Raw genomic sequence first — 21,152 nt, 5'->3', positions numbered from 1 at the left:
AGCCCATTATTAGGTTGCACCGCCCCGGCCGCAGGCGGCACTCATTTGAGACTAAGAGAAAAAAAAAAAAAAAAAAAGACCCAAAGCTCTTCATCTAGGATACCATCAGAGTAAAATAAGGAAACTAGCATTAGTATGAGCTAAAACTGTGGTCATACAGATACTTATCTTATTGGTGCAATATAATTCCAATGTGAGCATTCAGGGTAAAACATAACATTTATAAAAGTTTATAACTACTTATTCCTACCCATTTCCATATAGTGAGACACTTATAAAAGTTTGGACTGCTTCTTGATGGAAGACCTAATTGTTTAAACACTTTATAAAAGAGGCACTCTCATATAGAGATATCATAATGGAGGGAAAACAAGTAAATCTGTTTTGTAGTGGTCTCTAATAGTTAAGTAGTATTAGGAAGCAGTTTATATAACAGATAGGTCTATCGGTATGGTTTCTAATATATACTAGTATAGAGCAGGGGAGAAGAAGGTCATAATAAAATAGCAAATATAATTAGTACATTTTCCCACGTCTAAGAAATTATAGGAAGTGGAATTTTCTAAGCTAATATCAGTTGCTAAGTTCAACAACAGAGTATACATGCAAATATAAACATGCCATAGTTTAAACATAAACTTCTAAGGTTCTAATAGCTAGTTATCCAAATATTTCTGCTTGTAGTTATGATACCATCACAGGCACAATTGCCAACCCTAGGCCATATTTGGAATCTGTATTAGATCGTTATAGAAAGGATAAATTGTGCCCAGTAAATGTGTTCACATATTTTATGGCTACAAGAGTGTTTGATAGGCAGGAGTCATTTTCGGGAATATAAGGCAGGGATCTATTGGTGTCTGTATCCTACCCATTGCGGTCAGATGTTGGCAGCAGAGAACTTATCCACCCTCTCCTCTTACATCAAGCTCAGTGGCCATCATTAAATTATAGGTATAGCTTATAAGGTACATAGATAGGAGGGGTGAATTACAATGCAGTGAGACAAAGTACGTGGCTGCTAAGCAAGAGTTTGATATATAGTTTATAATGTTAAGAGATCCTTCGGTTGATTTTCATCCCATGTCCACTGCAAGCATGCTGAAAGAATAATAAAAATAACTTTTTAACCTACTCCTATTTTCTTGATCTGGGTGAAAGCCGCATCGCAAACAGGGCTCATCAGCTGTTGTTGGGGACATAACACAGAGCGCTGCTGTTTCAGCGCAATCAGTATGGGTGCTAAATTCGGTAAGACCCTCTTCACCCTCCACCTGCGGTTCTGCGTTCTAGTTGCGTTAGAAAGTTGCGGCTCTGGGGGAGTCAGCAGATGTAGAGCGTTAACACAGTGTGGTGCCGAAAGAGGCTGAGGCCGCTCATGCTTTGTAGGAACACTCCTTCTGTCCTGGGCATCCGAAACCGGACTGTGTGCTGAGGCATCACGCCGCATCAGGGCTGTCCTCTGAATAGGGGTCTCTGCACTAACCGCCAGTGAGACTAGGTCAGTAGGATCATCATCTAAGCATTTCGTAGAGGTAAGTATTGTAGTAGATCCTCTAGGCCCTGTAGCGTTGTCCACCTCTGGAGTACCCTCCGTAGCTGGGAGAAATGTGAGTCCCTCAGACACAATCATCACGCCGCTATCATGTGAATTACATTGCAATACAGCCAGCGGGGTACTTGAGGGTAAGTCCACGGAAGGGGTAACAGGTATTTTGCGGAGTGGTTCTAAATAAACCTCCCGGTAATGAAGGAGCAGACGGCTTATTTCTTTTAGCAAGCAAACAGGCTCCATATCCACAAACTCTGTTTCAGGGGACAATCAACTTGAAATCTTGTTATTTGACACGCCGTGCCACTTAACGACAAGGCTCTAGTGTGCCTCGCCGGGGGTGTAATAAAAAGGCCTCAACCTTCCAAGCTGCTCCGGGCGCTCAAAACTGCAGATATCTAGTCAATGTTAGGCTTGTCAGATGCAGGTTCTCAAGCTGTTTGAAGATCTATATGGTTAGCTATAATTTGAGCTGTTTAGAAGATTACTACCAGTAGAGACAGATAGGATGCAGGAGCAGTGTAGAAAAAAGCAGCCTATCATGGCCGCCACCCGGAAGTTCCCCCCTCTAATGGCTATTATTAACACCTAACTACTGGCTAACAACTTCTTACCATTTAAACCATATTAAGAGATCCTGGTTTACCTTTGGAGAGGTCCTTAAAGGATCAAACATTTAGAGGAATTTCTTCAGTTTCAACATTAAGTTAACCATATAGGAGAAATGACCTCTTATTTGGAGTGACTGAACTATTGCTTATAGGGAAGCAAAACCAAATAAAGAGTCTAGACACCCTGGCTATGTTTTCCAGGATTTGGAACAAATTTGCTTATGCTGCTTATACATGTGAAACTAATAGAGGCTCACTCAACTCTTGTATGCATTTGTTATTAACCCCTACTTATGCTTCTTTTTTTAAATATATATTTATAGCAAAAGCTGAAAGTAGATGATATGATTCCCTCTATATTTGTGGTTTGTATGTAGTATTTTTGACAAGGGGAAGTGGCAAAGAAGGAACCTGAAGGGAGCGACTTTTACTCTAGCCAAACTTGAGGGTGTGTGTGTATATATTTGTATCAATATTGCTCAGATACGCTGTAAATATACTATTAAGTACTGTTCTCTGTTGAATACTGTTGAAATAGCTTGAGGATACATTAAGAATTTACCCAATAGATTAGGAGACTGTCTCTAGACCATATAATCTGACACTGTTTGTACTCTTAAAGAAAAATGATAATGGAAATTATGGGTACAGTCAGTACTTGGGTGAGCTTAAAGTTTTTGGTACAGAGGGCCTCATTTATATTGGAAAGTAGGGTAGTGTAAGAATCCAGCATACAAGATTTGGAACTCTCTATCCTTCCATAGCTGGCTGACACTTTATGAACACTAATTAAACTCACATAACTGAATTAATTATTTTCCTATTCATTTACACACCTACCTTCTTTTGTCTTTTCTCACTTTTCCCTCACTAAACTCACTTTACTTTCTTCCTCTCACCCCCCTTTTTTTTCCCTTCCCTCCTCTCCTGTTCACTCCTTTCACTCATTCCCTTTATATGGATACATTTATTAAATCACCCACCCACACTAAAATCACTTCTCCAGCTATGGCCGGGAAAACGAGAGATAAAAAAAAATAAATAGGCCATAGAAACGATGGCCAAATCACATTCAAGCACTACCAGCCAACCCAGAGGCATCGAACAAATATTAACAAATGAAGTAAAACAATTTTCTAATAGACTTCAAGAGGTTGAACAGAGAGTCTCAGACATAGAAGATAACAATGAGGGTATGAGATCCAAAATCGAAACCAACAATATCTTGATTTCTAAATTACAGTATAAAATTGAGGATCTAGACAATCGCTCTAGAAGAAACAATGTTAAGATAATTGGTCTTTCCGAAAAGAAAGGAAATGAGAATTTGGCAGAGTTTATTTCTACAACTCTGATTAAACTTGTGGGTATTCCCCATACCTATCCTAGAATAACAGTTGAACGGGCCCACAGGCTAGGTAGTCAGCCATTCAATAGTAATAAAGAAGTAAGACCAAGACCAGTACTTGCTAGACTACTTAACTATCAAGATAAAGTGACACTAATGCAGTATTATCGGAAAGCACAACCAATCTTTATGGGGGAGGCAAAACTATTTCTCTTTCAGGATTTCTCTTATGAGACCTCATTAAAGAGAAAGGAAATGTCACCCCTATGCACGAAGTTGATTAACCAGGGGGTTCAGGCCACCATGTTGTATCCAGCTAAATTAAAATTTACAGTTAGGGATAAAGTATACCTTTTTGATAGTCACAAGGAAGCCAAAAAATTATTGATAGAAAATAAAGTACTATGAGGTCCCCCGCAGGTACTATTAATTCTCTGATCCTTGTTGAAATGCTATTTTTTCTTTTTTTTTTTTTTGTTTCCTTTGAGATGGCGTCTCCCCAAAGTGTAAGATTTAAGTTTGGAGATATTCTACAGGGATTATTTGTAAATAGGAGGGATAGTAATAGCAGGTTAGATGCAGGGCGCAGGTTGAGTGGGGAGGAGGGGGGTGTTATCAGGTTTTTTTTAATTTTTATTTTTTTTCCTTTCTTCTCTCTTTCAACATTTAATCAAAAACCATGACTGACAGTGCAAATCTTTTAAATACAATTTCATGGAACATTGGGGGAATTAATTCCCCTGTAAAATGAAAAACAGTGTTATCACAACTTAAAAAAATGAATTGTTCTATAGCCTTTTTGCAGGAAACCCATCTGGATCTAAAAGAAGTTGCTAAACTGAAAACCTCTTGGGTAGGAGAGGTGGTGGCCTCACCAGGAGAACATAGAAGGAAGGGAGTAGCTATTTTAATAGGGAAAAAGATAAAGGCACAAATAATACAAATTTATACGGACTCAGATGGTCGATATCTCTTGCTTAAGTTAATAATTAACAACTACCTATACACTCTGTAATGTTTATGCCCCAATATCTTGTCTTCAAGTTTCTGGGATAATCTTCAATTGAAGATAATGCAATGTGCGGAGGGATATGTTATCATGGGAGGCGATTTTAACATGGCTCCTCAATATCCGCTAGATAGGCTTAGGAAAAAGATACCTTTAGTTAAAACTAAAAGAGACACATTGGAGATTAAAATGTTTAGAGATTCTTTCAAATTTGGCACTCAGAGATATATGGCATATTAAGAATCCAGATGTCAGGGAATTTACGTGCCTCTCTAAGGCTCATAGGTCCCTCTCAAGGATTGATTTATTTCTGGTAAATGATAAAATTGCTAGAATGAAAATTAAAGCTAATATACATCCTATCTCCCTGTCAGACCACGCTCCAATCTCCCTATTAATTTCTGATGTGGGCTCCACTCATTCCCCACCGCACTTTTGGTTTCCAAGATACCTGACAAATGACATCAAATTTAAAGATTTCCTTAGGAAAAAGATTGAAGAATTTACACATTTTAATCATGAATATATAAGTAAACCGGTAGTATTTTGGGAGACAGCAAAGGCGGTCTTAAGAGGGGAAATCACTTCTTATATAATAGCGTTAAGGAGAAAAACTAAAAAAAGAGAACAGGAAGTCCTTAGTTGTCTCTCCAACGCATATAATCGATACTTGTTAGTAAGATCACTTGAGAATTGGGAAAATTATACCAGAGCAAAAAAGGCGAGAGACACATTATTAATTTACAAGTCAACTCAAGATGAGATTAGGTTACAGGCCAAATTCTATAAACATGGGAATAAATCTGGTAAATTATTAGCAGCACTAGTCAAGAACGATAAGAGAACCACAGTCATGAAGAGAATACAGGATGAAGATGTAATGGTCACAACGCCAGAAGAAATACTCCAAGTGTTCACAAAGTATTACAATAACTTATATGCATTTCAAAATTCTAACAATCAGCATAGAAAAGAATTTTGGGATAAGATTAAGAATCCAGTTATATCCTCTGAAGTGTGCGGTAATATGAATGCTCCAATCTCTGATATTGAAATTGATAAAGCCATTAAGAAATTAGTAAAAAATAAAGCACCTGGACCAGATGCTGTTCCTAATGAATTTTATAAAATTGTGGCCCATAATATTACACCCTATCTCAAGAATATCCGAATATACAATTTGGTATTTTTGGCCAGGATAGCGCTCGATTGGATAACGACCGCAGACTATGTAACTAATAATACTCTTGAGATTAACATGATTTATCCTTATTTGCCAGTATCTTTACTACATTGTGAGCCTAGTAAATCACCAACAAAAATCAAGCAACTTAAATCTATATATACGCCTATAATAGCATGGCGTAATATCCTTACATTGTTAGGGCTTCAATCTAATATTTCTAGGAACCAAATGATTCTCGGAAACCCAGAGTTCCAAGGTGGTACTCAATCAAAAGTTTTTCAAACATGGAAAGATCTAGGCTTGTATAGGATTGCGCAGATATTAGATGTAGAGAATTTTTCAATTAAGACATTTAGTACACTGAGTCAGCAGTTTAAACTGGAGAACAAAGACTTCTATGCATACTTACAAATTAGACACTACGCTTATACGTTAATCAAGGAATATGAGTGGAGCTGGAGCTGGGGAGACTTAGAGAATTGGATTGTGTTGGTTAAAAATTGATTTTTTTCAATGTCTACAGGATATCAAATAATAATCTCCAGATTAAATGATTCAACCCTAAGAGAGATATCTCAGCAATGGAATAAATTGACTTCCGGTGTAGATATAAGCATATCCCACATAATGAGATCCATAGAATTGGTCTCTCAAAGTACGTTATCTTCAACTTGGATTGAATCCTATGTAAAACTGCTATATAGAACCTATTACACTCCGGAAAAAGGGTATAGATGGGGCAATTCAACATTTAAGGTGTGTCCAAAATGCTCCTACCAAAGGGCTAATTTGATTCATATGATATGGGAGTGTCCCAAAATCTGTCAACTTTGGCAGAAAGTTGATTTTTGGCTGAAGTTACCTATTGGGAACCTTAGTTTAATACAGATAGTATTTTTTGGGATGAATTACAAAATTCTCAACACAAGAAGTTAATTAACGTAATTATTCTTGCAGTTAGACATTTGATATTTAGGAAATGGAAGGTACCAGATACTCCTAATTTAGTAGAGGTTAAAAATTATATGAAAAAACAATATATATTAGAACAACATAACGTAGATATGAATATTGAGTGAGATATTCTTATGTTCTTTAAAAAATGGACACCATTTGTTAAGAGTTTTCCTGTAATTGAGAGAGAACATCTTATTTTTCCTTTCAGAAATACTGAGATAGTCCTACTAGGAATTTGGTAGGAAGGAAGAAGCGGGGAAAGAAGTGAGACTGTCGTACTTCAGGCATTCCTGCCTTTTTTTTTTTTTTTTCTTCCCTCCTCCCTCCCTCCCACTCAAAAGCAATAGAGAATGAGTCATAGACGGAAAGGTCTTAGGCTTATGGGCAATACTGAAGTACTATGATTTAGAGTAAAAAAAATCCCATTATAAGTTAACGTATTAGGTAAAATTAGACATGATATACCTGTATTGCTGTATAGATGCCTGTGCTTTTGGTATTGTTTTTTTTTTACAAATATGGCAAGAAGAGACAGATTGCTTAAAGTGTGGAAAGAGTTAAAAGTGAAAATTTTTCTTTTCTCTTTTTTTTTTTTTTATATATTCTCCATCTTGGCATCTATGATGTGTAAATGTATTATGTATAAAAACAATAAAAATTAAGTAAAAAAAAAAAAAAAGAGACCATCCTCCTCTTATGGACTTAACAGCTGTACTCCTCCCTTAGCAGGTTTAACGCTTAACATGACATTATTATCAGTTGTTTAATGTTGTTTGTCTTCAGGATTGAAGTTTAATCAAAGTGTTGCCCTGTATATTGCCTTCATAATAATGTGTTGCCACCTTCACGCCCAGTTATTGTAATCCAACTTTAGGGGTACCACATAAACCAGGCGCTCTCCCCCTACTCCTCCTAGATATCCCCTTCCATTACCTTACCAAGACTCATAGTCCCTCTCTCCGAGCATTTGAGTGAGATGTTGTAAAGTTAGCTATCCTCCTCTATATGCTCTTACTTTTTAATTACTAATTCCGCTTTACCCCTAACTCATAACCTTAAGGGGTTCCCCTTCCCATACATAGCGAATATCCCTAGCTAACTCCCCTTTCTCCTGTTGTGAGATACTATACACAACCCCATATACCTCTTCCACAAAGACCCCTTCATCCATGATATAGTAGAGGTGGCTAATTGTTGGATAGTGCATATGTTTCTGTTTGTCGTTATGTATAATTGTTCATTCTAACTTGCAGTAACACTCACTCTCCTTAGGCTGGTCACAGCACAACTACCATAAATATTTGTAGGCAAAAGAAAGAGAAAAAGTGGACAGTTTGATAGCACTCAGAAGCACTTAAACAAGTGTGTACTAGTATTGTCACAAGGGAGATCACCTAAACCATGGATCTGATAAAACGTAACATTTAATATTGATTGATTAAAATATAATATATATGAAAAGGTGTAGATGCATTAAAACTTAGATTAAATATATTTACATAGGGTAATAATATCCACTGAATATATTGTAGATGCTAAATAATTCAGTAAAGCACACAGCTCAGGGCAAACCAAACAGACGCTCACGGATTGCATGTATAATTAACTGAAAAAGGAGGATTGACCTCGCCACAAATTATGCTAAAAAATGCAATGCTGGAGCAAAAGTAAGCACCGCTCTGTGTGACTGCACTATAATGAGAGGACAGGCCCCAAATATCAAGAATTATCGTATCACATTTACTGGAGCTATAACAGTGGAAATTATCCCCAGATACGCCTGATGCGCATTTCGCCGTAAACGCATAAATATTTGTACCCACGTATAGCAACATATCCCTCAAAGATAATACGCTCTAACACAACTGACCTGGTCCGCACACTGGATCTTTCCTCTTATGCCCTTAGTTCCCTGCACCTACCTGAAGAACTCCTTCTATAACCTCACATTTCTCACAGTCAATATAGATCTTCCAATAGAAAAGACCCACTCCCGTGATTTCCTTAATCCCATACTACCTTAAAACTATCCTGGAGGGATCTCACTGCCCTAGCACCCTATTTGTCCCCCCCGCCCTCTCCTTATTCTTCATTTAGACACCTTGAGTGTTTGCTAGGTAGACTACCTCCCTTTTAAACTGATACTATTTCCTTTAGATTGATCCGCTATAGCTCCGCTCCCCCATAACGGGTCCTATGCCCATTTTCTTTCAACCTAAGCAGCTCTTGCACGCTGCAATCTTTCACCTCTCCCACATTTTCTTTACTAGTTATATCTCCCCATTTATACAAGTTTATTCAACAATCAAAGTGATACATTCAGTTACCTGATATCCCAGTGCCCATAGGTAGGGCCCCCTCCCTTCCCCCTTTCCCCCAGTACCCCCCTACCCGTATCGATGGAACTCCCATAACTTGTAACCCCCCTCCTCTCCTTCTCACCTCCCTGCCTCTGGGCCGATATACATTTTTCTGCTCCCAAATGTATTTTCTGACCGAACTATATTAAAGCCCAATAACCACTCCAGATAACAAAGTGTGGACTATTTAGTCCAACTCCCCCCAAATCATAGATATAACTATATAAACCTATATTCATAATACTCTTTATAATATAAAATAGAGACGCTCTATTCATTTACAAGAATTTCCACTCCTATACTCACTCGCAAGTATAAAATTATGTGTATGTTAACTAAAAAGATAATAATTCTCACATCACTGTGTAAGATTTAGTGTTCATTCTTATTCATTTAATATCTATATGCATACCCATGTGGGCTCATATTTATGTACTTATTTTCTGTTTGTTTCAATAAAAATATATTTAAAAAAAAAAGTGAGGAAAAAAGAGGGGGTAGTACACCAATGCAGCAATCTGTATTTAAATGCTATATCAGAGAGATATGAGAATGCAATTAAAATATAGAAAAAAGGGGAATATTCTAATTAATTGTGAAGATTATGTCAAACACCTATTATACCAACGAATATAAAAAATTAGACATAATCCTAACATAAATCCGTTAGATGTAAGGGAGCTAAAAACATGTGAAAGATGTAGCAAATACACTTGTTATATGCACTTGATATAGTCAGATAATAACACATTATTAACACATTCAACCTTGTTGTCTGATCTGGGCGGACAAAGCTATGTAGTTAGGACTATTGTTGAATAAAACAAAACAAAAAACTGGATGTCCAATCAAATATTAGCTAAAACACATAAAAACAATACTATTAAACACTCTGCTTAAAAGTTCATAAAAAGAGCATAAAAAATGACATTAAAATTTAAGGGAAATTTGTGTAGAAATGATACTAATAGTTAGCACATTAAACGGATCCCTCTGGAAGTCTACTTACACTCCTTAACCTCAATCAAATGAGGTAAGTTCAGCACAGTGCATGAAGAGTTCCTCAGGTTTACAGTAGAGAGAAGTGCCAATCGATAATGGTAGTGAGTCCAGTACTGGAGTCCACTCTTGGGCATAAAGCATGTAAAATAAAAGAGAACAAAAAATAGTTCAACCCTGTATGATAAAACACACAGATACTTTATTACAAATATTGAATGCTCACATAAAATAACCTCAATGTCATATGAGGTCATCGTAATGCCTTAAAAACAATTGATAATATAATGCCCAGATTAGTCCTAGAGCCCAGGATAAATGTATGCAAACAGATTAAATCCTAATCCATTTATATACATTTGTCCTGGACTCTGGGAATATTCGACAATAGTCCTCACTACATAGCTTTGTCCGCCCAGATCAGACAACAAGGTTGAATGTGTGAATGTGTTATTATCTGACTATATCAAGTGCATATAACAAGTGCATTTGCTACATCTTTCACATGTTTTTAACTCCCTTACATCTAACAGATTTATGTTAGGATTATGTCTAATTTTTGATATTCATTGAAATAATTGGTGTTTGACATAATCTTCACAATTCATTAGAATATTACACTTTTTTCTATATGTTTATTGCATACTAATATCTCTCTGATATAGCATTTCAATACAGATTGCGCCATTGGTGTGTGCTACCCCCTCATTTTTCTCACTTTATATATATATATATATATATATATATATATATATATATATATATATATAAATCAAGGAAATATAGTGTATGCACTCTCAAAACCATCCTACAACTGCCAGGGTGCTGTAGAAAGGTATGTAGCAAGCAAATAGAAAAAGCACTCGCTGGACTTCTGACATCAGTGTGAATCCTTTATTGTGACGTTTCGGGACCACAAGCGTCCCTTTTTCTGACGAAGTGACGCTTGTGGCCCCAAAACGTCACAATAAAAGATTCACACTGATGTCAGAAGTCCAGCGAGTGCTTTTTTCTATTTGATATATATATATATATATATATATATATATATAGGCCAATAGGAATGCAAGGTACCCCAATATAAAACAGGTACCTTGCATTCAATCTTCAGTGTGCGGCGGAAGATTGCATGAAGAGGACCTTCACTTCGTTGAAGACTGCCGCTGCCAAAGGCCGCTCGGTGCATCGGAAGACCGCTCCGCACCCCCGGGAAGAAGATAGAAGGTGGTCCCATGATGGATGAAGATGTATCCGCCTGGATGAAGACTTTACTCAGCCTGGAAAAAGATGGATGTCTGGACTTCAGGAACGATGAGTACATTTTTTGGGGTCAGTGTTAGTTTTTTTTTGGTTGGGTTTTTCTTTTAGATTAGGGATTTTTTTTTTTTAATGGGCAGCAAAAGAGCTGATTGCCCTTTTAAGGACAATGCCCACACAAATGCCCTTATAGGGGCAATAGGTAGATTAGATGTTTATAGAGTTAGGTCTTTTTTATTTTGGGTTGTTGGGTGGGTGGGCAGTTTTACTGTTAGGGGTTCATTTGTATTTTTTTAAGTAAAAGAGCTGATTGCTTCAGAGCAATGCCCTACAAATGGCCCTTTTAAGGGCTATTGGTAGTTTAGTCTTAGATTAGGTGGTGTTTTTATTTTGGGGTGGCTTTTTTGTTTTTATAGTGGAAAAAGATTAGGTTTACATTTTTTTTTATAATTTTGTTTATTTTTTATGTAATCTTATATTATTTTTTATAATCTTAGGTTTTATTTTTATATGTAAAGTTATGATTTTTTTCAAATTAGGATTTTTAATTTAGGTATTTTTAATTAATTTATTGGTAAAATAGTCTTTTTTGTATTCGGGGTTAATATAGGGGGTGTTAGGTTAGGGGGCTTAGTTATTAGATTAATACTTGTGGGGGGTGGCGGTTTAGGGGTCAATAGGTTAAATAGGTACTTTGCAATGTGGGGAGTTGGCTGTTTAGGGGTTAATAAATTAAATAGGTACTTTGCGTTGTGTTGGGATTGGGGATTATGGGTTAATAACTTTATTAGGTACTTTACGATATGGGGGGATTGGAGATTATGGGTTAATAATTTAGGTACTTTGCGATATGGGGGTTGGTGGATTAGTGGTTATTGGTTTAAATATGTAGATTGCGTTGTAGGGGTGGCAGTTTAGAGGTTAATACATTTTATTATTAGTTGCGATGTGGAGGAATGGCGGATATAGGGGTTTTGACGTGTCAGCTTTATTTTTGGGAGGCGGATTAGATTTCCATAGGAACTAGGCATCAAGAAGCTTCTTTTCCTCTTTTACTTCTAATTTTCATAAATGTATCGACAGCCTCCAGCAGTGTATTAACGGTGCACTGTCATTGGAAACCTGGTATAGTTTATAGATTAGCGGCTTCAATTACTTTCTATGGTACGTGAAAATGTTTTTGGCAGCCGGAGTCTGTTTGCCAAAATTAAGGTATATGGGCCATTGGAAGTAGTTGATGAACGAAATTGCTTCCGACAGCATATTTATCGTTTTGCGATTCCACGCAAACCTAATTACGGCTCAATGGAAACGAGCCCAAAATCAGTTAACTATCCATAAATATCTCCAGATGTTTAATTAAAAGACTTCAACATCTGATGGGTTACTTTGGGAGAAAGAGAGCAAAAGAGAGAGGGAGAGAGAGAGCAAAAGAGGGAGAGAGAGAGTGCAAAAAAGAGGGGGGGAGAGAAAGAGCAAGGGGTGGGACTGTGGTACTTAAATTGGCCAGAGGGAAAGAGAGAGCAAAAGAGAGGGGGAGAGAGAGAGAGCAAAAGAGAGGGGAGAGAGAGAGCAAAAGAGAGGGGGGAGAGAGAGGGAGAGAGCAAAAGAGAGGGGAGAGAGCAATCAAAAGAGATGGGGAGAGTGAGAGCAAAAGAGAAGGGGAGAGAGGGAGCAAAATAGAGGGGGAGAGAGGGAGCAAAAGAGAGGGGGAGAGAGAGCAAAAGATAGGGGGATAGAGAGCAAAAGAGAGGAGAGAGAGCAAAAGAGAGGGGGGAGAGAGAGCAAAAGAGAGGGAGAGAGAGAGAGCAAAAGAGAGGGGGAAAGAGAGAGAGCAAAAGAGAGGGGAGAGAAAGAGAGAGAGAGAAAGCAAAAGAGAGGAGGGAGTGAGAGCAATAGAGAGGGGGAAAGAGAGAGGGCAAAAGAAAGGGGGAGAGTGAGAGGAAAAGAGAAGGGGAAAGAGGGAGCAAAAGAGAGGGAGAGAGAGGGAGCAAAAGAAAGGGGGGAGAGAGAGCAAAAGAGAGGGGGGAGAGAGAGATCAAAAGATATGGGGAGAGTGAGAGCAAAAGAGAACGGGAGAGATGGAGCAAACGAGAGGGGGAGAGAGGGAGCAAAAGAAAGGGGGGAGAGAGAGCAAAAGAGAGGGGGATAGAGAGCAAAAGAGAGGGAGGGAGAGAGAGCAAAAGAGAGGGAGAGAGAGAGCAAAAGAGAGGAGGGAGAGAGAGCAAAAGAGAGGGGGAAAGAGATAGAGCAAAAGAGAGGGGATAGAAAGAGAGAGAGAGAGCAAAAGAGAGGAGGGAGAGAGGGCAATAGAGAGGGTGAAAGAGAGAGGGCAAAAGAGAGGGGGATAGAGAGAGCAAAAGAGAGAGGAGAGAGAGAGAGCAAAAGAGGAGTGAGAGAGCAAAAGAGAGGTGTGAGATAGAGCAAAAGAGAGGTGTGAGAGAGAGCAAAAGTGGGGAGAGAGAGCAAAAGAGAGGGGAGAAAGAGCAAATGAGAGGGGAGAGAGAGCAAAAGAGAGGGGGAGAGAGAGGCAAAAGAGAGGGGGAGAGCAAAAGAGAGGGAGAGAGTGAGCAAAAGAGTGGGAAAGAGAGAGCAAAAGAGAGGAAGAGAGAGCAAAAGAGGGGAGAGAGAGCAAAAGAGCGGGAGAGAGAGAGAGAGCAAAAAAGAGGGTAGAGAGAGCAAAAAAGTGGGGAGAGAGAGCAAAAGAGGGGAGAGAGAGAGCAAAAGAGTGGGTGAGAGAGAGAGCACAAAAGAGAGGAGAGAGAGCAAAAAAGAGGGGAGAGAGAGCAAAATAGAGGGGAGAGAGAGCAAAAGAAAGAGGGAGAGAGAAAGACAGCAAAAGAGAGGGGAGAGAGAGAGCAAAAGAGAGGAAGAGAGAGCACAAAAGAGAGGGGGAGAGAGAGAGAACAAAAAAGAAGGGGGAGAGAGAGAGAGAGCAAGGGGTTGGACCGCAGTACTTACAAAAATTGGCCCGTGTACATGGGCTTTAGGACTAGTAATACATATTTTACCTCAGTAATTACCTTGTATCTAAGCTTCTGCTGACTGCCCCTTTATTTCAGTTCTTTTGACATACTTGCATTTTAGCCAATCAGTGCTTACTCCTAGGTCACTTAACGTGCATTAGCTCAATGTTATCTATATGAAACACATGAACTAATGCCCTCTAGTGGTCAAAATGCATTCAGATTAGTGGCAGTCTTCAAAGTCTAAGAAATTTGCATATGAACCTCCTTGGTTTAGCTTTCAACTAAGAATACCAAGAGAACAAAGCAAAATTGGTGATAAAAGTAAATTGGGAAGTTGTTTAAAATGACATTCCCTATTTAAAACATGAACGTTTTTTTGGGACTTGACTGTCCCTTTAATCTTAGCACTATGCATTTGTGTGTAATACATGCAACCATGGTCTAAGTAAAATAAAATAAAATGAATCAACATATATCTAAAATTGCAATGATTTTACAGTGGAAAATATGTACTTTGTCAATTGTCAGTTGTCTCATTTTTAGAAATGCATGCCACCTTTTCAATTTGTTAGTGTTCGCTGAGCTCCCTTTTCAATGGCGTTCAATCTATTGCAATATGTCTGAATTAAAGAGACATGGGGGCCGATTTAACATGCTGCGAATGCAGCAGTTTCCTTGCGAGCCTCGCCAGCAACATACGTTAGGGAATCATCGCGATCAGATACGATTGGGATGATTGACACTCTCTGTTAGCGTCTGATTGGCTGTGAAGCTGCAGGGGGCGGCATGTTAAAAGCTGACAGTGTTGGCTGTCGACATTTAGCAATGTCCGTCCACATCATAATAAATCGGCCCCATGGTAAGCAAAATGTTTAAATGAAACACATCATGCTAAAATATATATAAAAGCTGTTTAAATATAATGTTAAACTAAAAGGAAGGGCATGACTGTTTGCAACTGACACCCAAAGCTCCACTACGCCTGCTGGTATTACGAGTCTTGCAGGTACAGGTGTACCGCTCACTTTTTTGGCCAGACTCGGAAATACCGCAAATCCACTTACGTCAATTGCGTATCCTATATTTTCAATGGAACTTACATAGCACCGGTATTACGAGTCTGATAAAAAGGGAGCGGTAGACCCTCTCCTGTCATTTAAAAGTCAGTAGTTAAGAGTTTTACACTACAACGCCGCAGCATAAATCTCTTAACTAAAGTGCTAAAAAGTACACTAACACCCATAAACTACCTATTAACCCCTAAACTGAGCCCCCCCCCACATCGCAAACACTAAAATATTTTTTTAACCCCTAATCTGCTGAACCGGACATCGCCGCCACTATAATAAATATATTAACCCCTAAACCGCCACACTCCCGCATCGCAAACACTATTTAAATATTATTAACCCCTAATCTGCCGGCCCTAACATCGCCGCTACCTACCTACATTTATTAAACCCTAATCTGCCACCCCCAACGTCGCCGCCACTATAATAAAGTTATTAACCCCTAAACCTGTCTAACCCAAACCCCACCTAACTTAATAGATTTAAATAAATCTAAATAAAATTACTACAATTAACTAAATAATTCCTATTTAAAACTAAATGCTTACCTATAAAATAAACCCTAAGCTAGCTACAATATAACTAATAGTTACATTGTAGCTAGCTTACGGTTTATTTTTATTTTACAGGCAACATTGTATTTATTTTAACTAGGTACAATAGTTATTAAATAGTTATTAACTATTTAATAACTACCTAGCTAAAATAAAGACAAATTTACCTGTAAAATAAAACCTAACGTAAGTTACAATTACACCTAACAATACACTACAATTAAATTAATTACCTAAATTAAATACAATTAATTACAATTAAATAAAATTATCTAAAGTACAAAAAAACTCCCACTAAATTACAGAAAATAATAAAGAAATTACAAGATGTTTAAACTAATTACACCTAATCTACTCCCCCTAACAAAATAAAAAAGCCCCCAAAATAAAAAAGCCCTACCCTACACTAAATTACAAATAGCCCTTAAAAGGGCCTTTTGCGGGGCATTGCCCCAAAGTAATCAGCTCTTTTACCTGAAAAAAAAATTACAATTCCCCCCAAACATTAAAACCCACCACCCACACAACCAACCCTACTCTAAAACCCACCCAATCCCCCCTTAAAAGAAACCTAACACTAACCCCCTGAAGATCACCTTACCGGGAGACGTCGTCACCAAACCGGCCGAAGTCCTCAACGAAGCCGGGAGAAGTCTTCATCCAAGCCGGGCGAAGTGGTCCCCCAGACGGGCAGAAGTCTTCATCCAGATGGCATCTTCTATCTTCATCCATCCGGCGCGGAGCGGGTCCATCTTCAAGACATCCGACGCGGAGCATCCTCTTCTTCCGACGGCTAAACACAGAATGAAGGTTCCTTTAAATGACATCATCCAAGATGGTGCCCCTTAATTTCCGATTGGCAGATAGAATTCTATCAGCCAATCGGAATTAAGGTAGAAAAAATCATGCTATTGGCTGATGCAATCAGCCAATAGGATTGAAGTTCAATCCTATTGGCTGATCCAATCAGCCAATAGGATTGTGCTTGCATTCTATTGGCTGTTCCAATCAGCCAATAGAATGCCAGTTCAATCCTATTGGCTGATTGCATCAGCCAATAGGATTTTTTCTACCTTAATTCTGATTGGCTGATAGAAGGGCTATTTGTAATTTAGTGTAGGGTAGGGCTTTTTTATTTTGGGGGGCTTTTTTGTTTTGTTAGGGGGATTTGATTAGGTGTAATTAGTTTAAACATCTTGTAATTTCTTTATTATTTTCTGTAATTTATTGGGGGGTTTTTGTACTTTAGATAATTTTATTTAATTGTAATTAATTGTATTTAATTTAGGTAATTCATTTAATTGTAGTGTAGTGTTAGGTGTAATTGTAACTTAGGTTAGGTTTTATTTTATAGGTAAAGTTGTCTTTATTTTAACTAGGTAGTTATTAAATAGTTAATAACTATTTAAAAACTATTGTACCTAGTTAAAATAAATACAAAGTTGCCTGTAAAATAAAAATAAACCCTAAGTTAGCTACAATGTAACTATTAGTTATATTGTAGCTAGCTTAGGGTTTATTTTATAGATAAGTATTACGTTTTAAATAGGTATTATTTACGCCTAGATTTAGAGTTCTGCGGGGTGCGTTAGCTACGCGTGCTTTTTTTCCCACGCACCTTTTAAATACCGCTGGTATTTAGAGTTCACAGAATGGCTGGGTTTTCAGTGCGTTAGGCTCCAAAAAGGGAGCGTAGAGCATAATTTAACGCCACTGCAACTCTAGATACCAGCGGTGCTTACGGAAGCGGCCAGCTTCAAAAACGTGCTTGTGCACGATATCCCCATAGAAAACAATGGGGCTGTTTGAGCTGAAAAAAAACCTAACACCTGCAAAAAAGCCGCGTTCAGCTCCTAACGCAGCCCCGTTGTTTTCTATGGGGAAACACTTCCTACGTCTGCACCTAACACTCTAACATGTACCCCGAGTCTAAACACCCCTAACCTTACACTTATTAACCCCTATTCTGCCGCCCCCGCTATCGCTGGCACCTGCATATTTTTTTTAACCCCTAATCTGCCGCTCCGTAAACCGCCGCCACTTACATTATCCCTATGTACCCCTAATCTGCTGCCCCTAACACCGCCGACCCCTATATTATATTTATTAACCCCTAATCTGCCCCCCACAACGTCGCCTCCACCTGCCTACACTTATTAACCCCTAATCTGTCGACCGGACCGCGCCGCTATTATAATAAAGTTATTAACCCCTAATCCGTCTCACTCCCGCCTCAATAACCTTATAATAAATAGTATTAACCCCTAATCTGCCCTCCCTAACATAGCCGACACCTAACTTCAAACATTAACCCCTAATCTGCTGACTGGAGCTCACCGCTATTCTAATAAATGTATTAACCCCTAAAGCTAATTCTAACCCTAACCCTAACACCCCCTTAAGTTAAATATAATTTTTATCTAACGAAATAAATTAACTATTATTAAATAACTTATTCCTATTTAAAGCTAAATAGTTACCTGTAAAATAAACCCTAATATAGCTACAATATAAATTATAATTATATTATAGCTATTTTAGGATTAATATTTATTTTACAGGCAACTTTGTAATTATATTAACCAGGTACAATAGCTATTAAATAGTTAAGAACTATTTAATAGTTACCTAGTTAAAATAATTACAAAATTACCTGTAAAATAAATCCTAACCTAAGTTACAATTAAACCTAACACTACACTATCAATAAATTATTTAAATACAATACCTACAAATAACTACAATGCAATAAACTAACTAAAGTACAAAAAATAAAAAAGAACTAAGTTACAAAAAATAAAAAAATATTTACAAACATCAGAAAAATATTACAACAATTTTAAACTAATTACACCTACTCTAAGCCCCCTAATAAAATAACAAAGACCCCCAAAATAAAAAAATGCCCTACCCTATTCTAAATTAAAAAAGTTCAAAGCTTTTTTACCTTACCAGCCCTGAACATTGCCCTTTGCGGGGCATGCCCCAAAGAATTCAGCTCTTTTGCCTGTAAAAAAAACACATACAATACCCCCCCCCCAACATTACAACCCACCACCCACATACCCCTAATCTAACCCAAACCCCCCTTAAATAAACCTAACACTAAGCCCCTGAAGATCTTCCTACCTTATCTTCACCATACCAGGTTCACCGATCGATTCAGAAGAGCTCCTCCGATGTCTTGATCCAAGCCCAAGCGGGGGGCTGAAGATGTCCATGATCCGGCTGAAGTCTTCATCCAAGCGGGAACTGAAGAGGTCCATGATCCGGCTGAAGTCTTCTATCAACGGCATCTTCAATCTTCTTTCTTCCGGATCCATGTTCATCCCGCCGACGCGGAACATCCATCTTCACCGACGACTTCCCGACGAATGACGGTTCCTTTAAGGGACGTCATCCAAGATGGCGTCCCTCGACTTCCGATTGGCTGATAGGATTCTATCAGCCAATCGGAATTAAGGTAGGAAAATTCTGATTGGCTGATGGAATCAGCCAATCAGAATCAAGTTCAATCTGATTGGCTGATTCAATCAGCCAATCAGATTGAGCTTGCATTCTATTGGCTGTTCCGATCAATATAACTTTATTATAGTAGCGGTGAGATCCGCTCGGCAGATTAGGGGTTAATAAGTGTAGGCAGGTGGAGGCGACGTTGAGGGGGGCAGATTAGGGGTTAATAAATATAATATAGGGGTCGGCGGTGTTAGGGGCAGCAGATTAGGGGTACATAGGGATAATGTAAGTGGCGGCGGTTTACGGAGCGGCAGATTAGGGGTTAAAAAAATATGCAGGTGTCTGCGATAGCGGGGGCGGCAGAATAGGGGTTAATAAGTGTAAGGTTAGGGGTGTTTAGACTCGGGGTACATGTTAAAGTGTTAGGTGCAGACGTAGGAAGTGTTTCCCCATAGAAAACAATGGGGCTGCGTTAGGAGCTGAACGCGGCTTTTTTGCAGGTGTTAGGTTTTTTTTCAGCTCAAACAGCCATAGCTGTACATAGCTATAATGTAGGTGGCGGCGCTTTGCGGTCGTCAGATTAGGGGTTAATTATTGTAGGTAGCTGGCGGCGACGTTGTGGGGGGCAGGTTAGGGGTTAATAAATATAATATAGGGTCGGCGGTGTTAGGGGCAGCAGATTAGGGGTACATAAGTATAACGTAGGTGGCGGTCGGCAGATTAGGGGTTAAAAAAATTTAATCGAGTGGCGGCGATGTGGGGGGACCTCGGTTTAGGGGTACATAGGTAGTTTATCGGTGTTAGTGTACTTTAGAGTACAGTCATTAAGAGCTTTATAAATCGGCGTTAGCCCAGAAAGCTCTTAACTACTGACTTTTTTCTGCAGCTGGAGTTTTGTTGTTAGATTTCTAATGCTCACTTCAGACACGACTCTAAATACCGGAGTTAGAAATATCCCATTGAAAAGATAGGATACGCAATTGACGTAAGGGGATCTGCGGTATGGAAAAGTCGCGGCTGGAAAGTGAGCGTTAGACCCTTTCCTGACTGACTCCAAATACCGGCGGTAGCCTAAAACCAGCGTTAGGAGCCTCTAACGCTGGTTTTGACGGCTACCGCCCAACTCTAAATCTAGGCCTTAGTTAATTGTAGTAATTTTATTTAGACTTATTTAAATTATATTTAAGTTAGGTGGGGTAGGGTTAGGGTTAGACTTAGGTTTAGGGGTTAATAACTTTATTATAGTAGTGGCGATGTTGGGGGCGGCAGATTAGGGGTTAATAAATGTAATTAGGTTGTGGCGACATTGGGGGCGGCAGATTAGGGGTTAATAAATATAATTTAGGTTTCGGCGATGTTGGGGGCAGCAGTTTAGGGGTTCATAAGTATAATGTAGGTGGCAGCAGTGTCCATAGCGGCAGATTAGGGGTTAATAATATAATGTAGGTGTCGGCGATGTCGGGGGCGGCAGATTAGGGATTAATAAATTTAAGATTAGGGGTGTTCAGCCGGCTCTCCCCCATTGATTCCTATGGGGAAATCGTGCATGAGCACGTTTTACCAGCTCACCGCTATCGTAAGCAGTGCTGGTATTGAGGTGAGATGTGGTGCAAAATTTTGCTCTACTCTCACTTTTTTGCGGTTAACGCCGGGTTTGTAAAAACCCATAATACCAGCGCTGTCTGTAAGTGAGCGGTGAGCATAAACTGCTTGTTAGCACCGCACCCCTGTTAACTCAAAACTCATAATCTAGGCGTTGGTTTTCTTATGCTCAAATCTAGTCCATATACAAGTTAAAGAATAAAAAAAATGATACACATGATA

Source organism: Bombina bombina, chromosome 6 (assembly GCF_027579735.1).
Source record: "Bombina bombina isolate aBomBom1 chromosome 6, aBomBom1.pri, whole genome shotgun sequence".
NCBI classification, from domain to species: domain Eukaryota; kingdom Metazoa; phylum Chordata; class Amphibia; order Anura; family Bombinatoridae; genus Bombina; species Bombina bombina.
The sequence above is the reverse complement of the archived record's forward strand: the minus strand, read 5'-3'. Positions refer to the sequence as shown.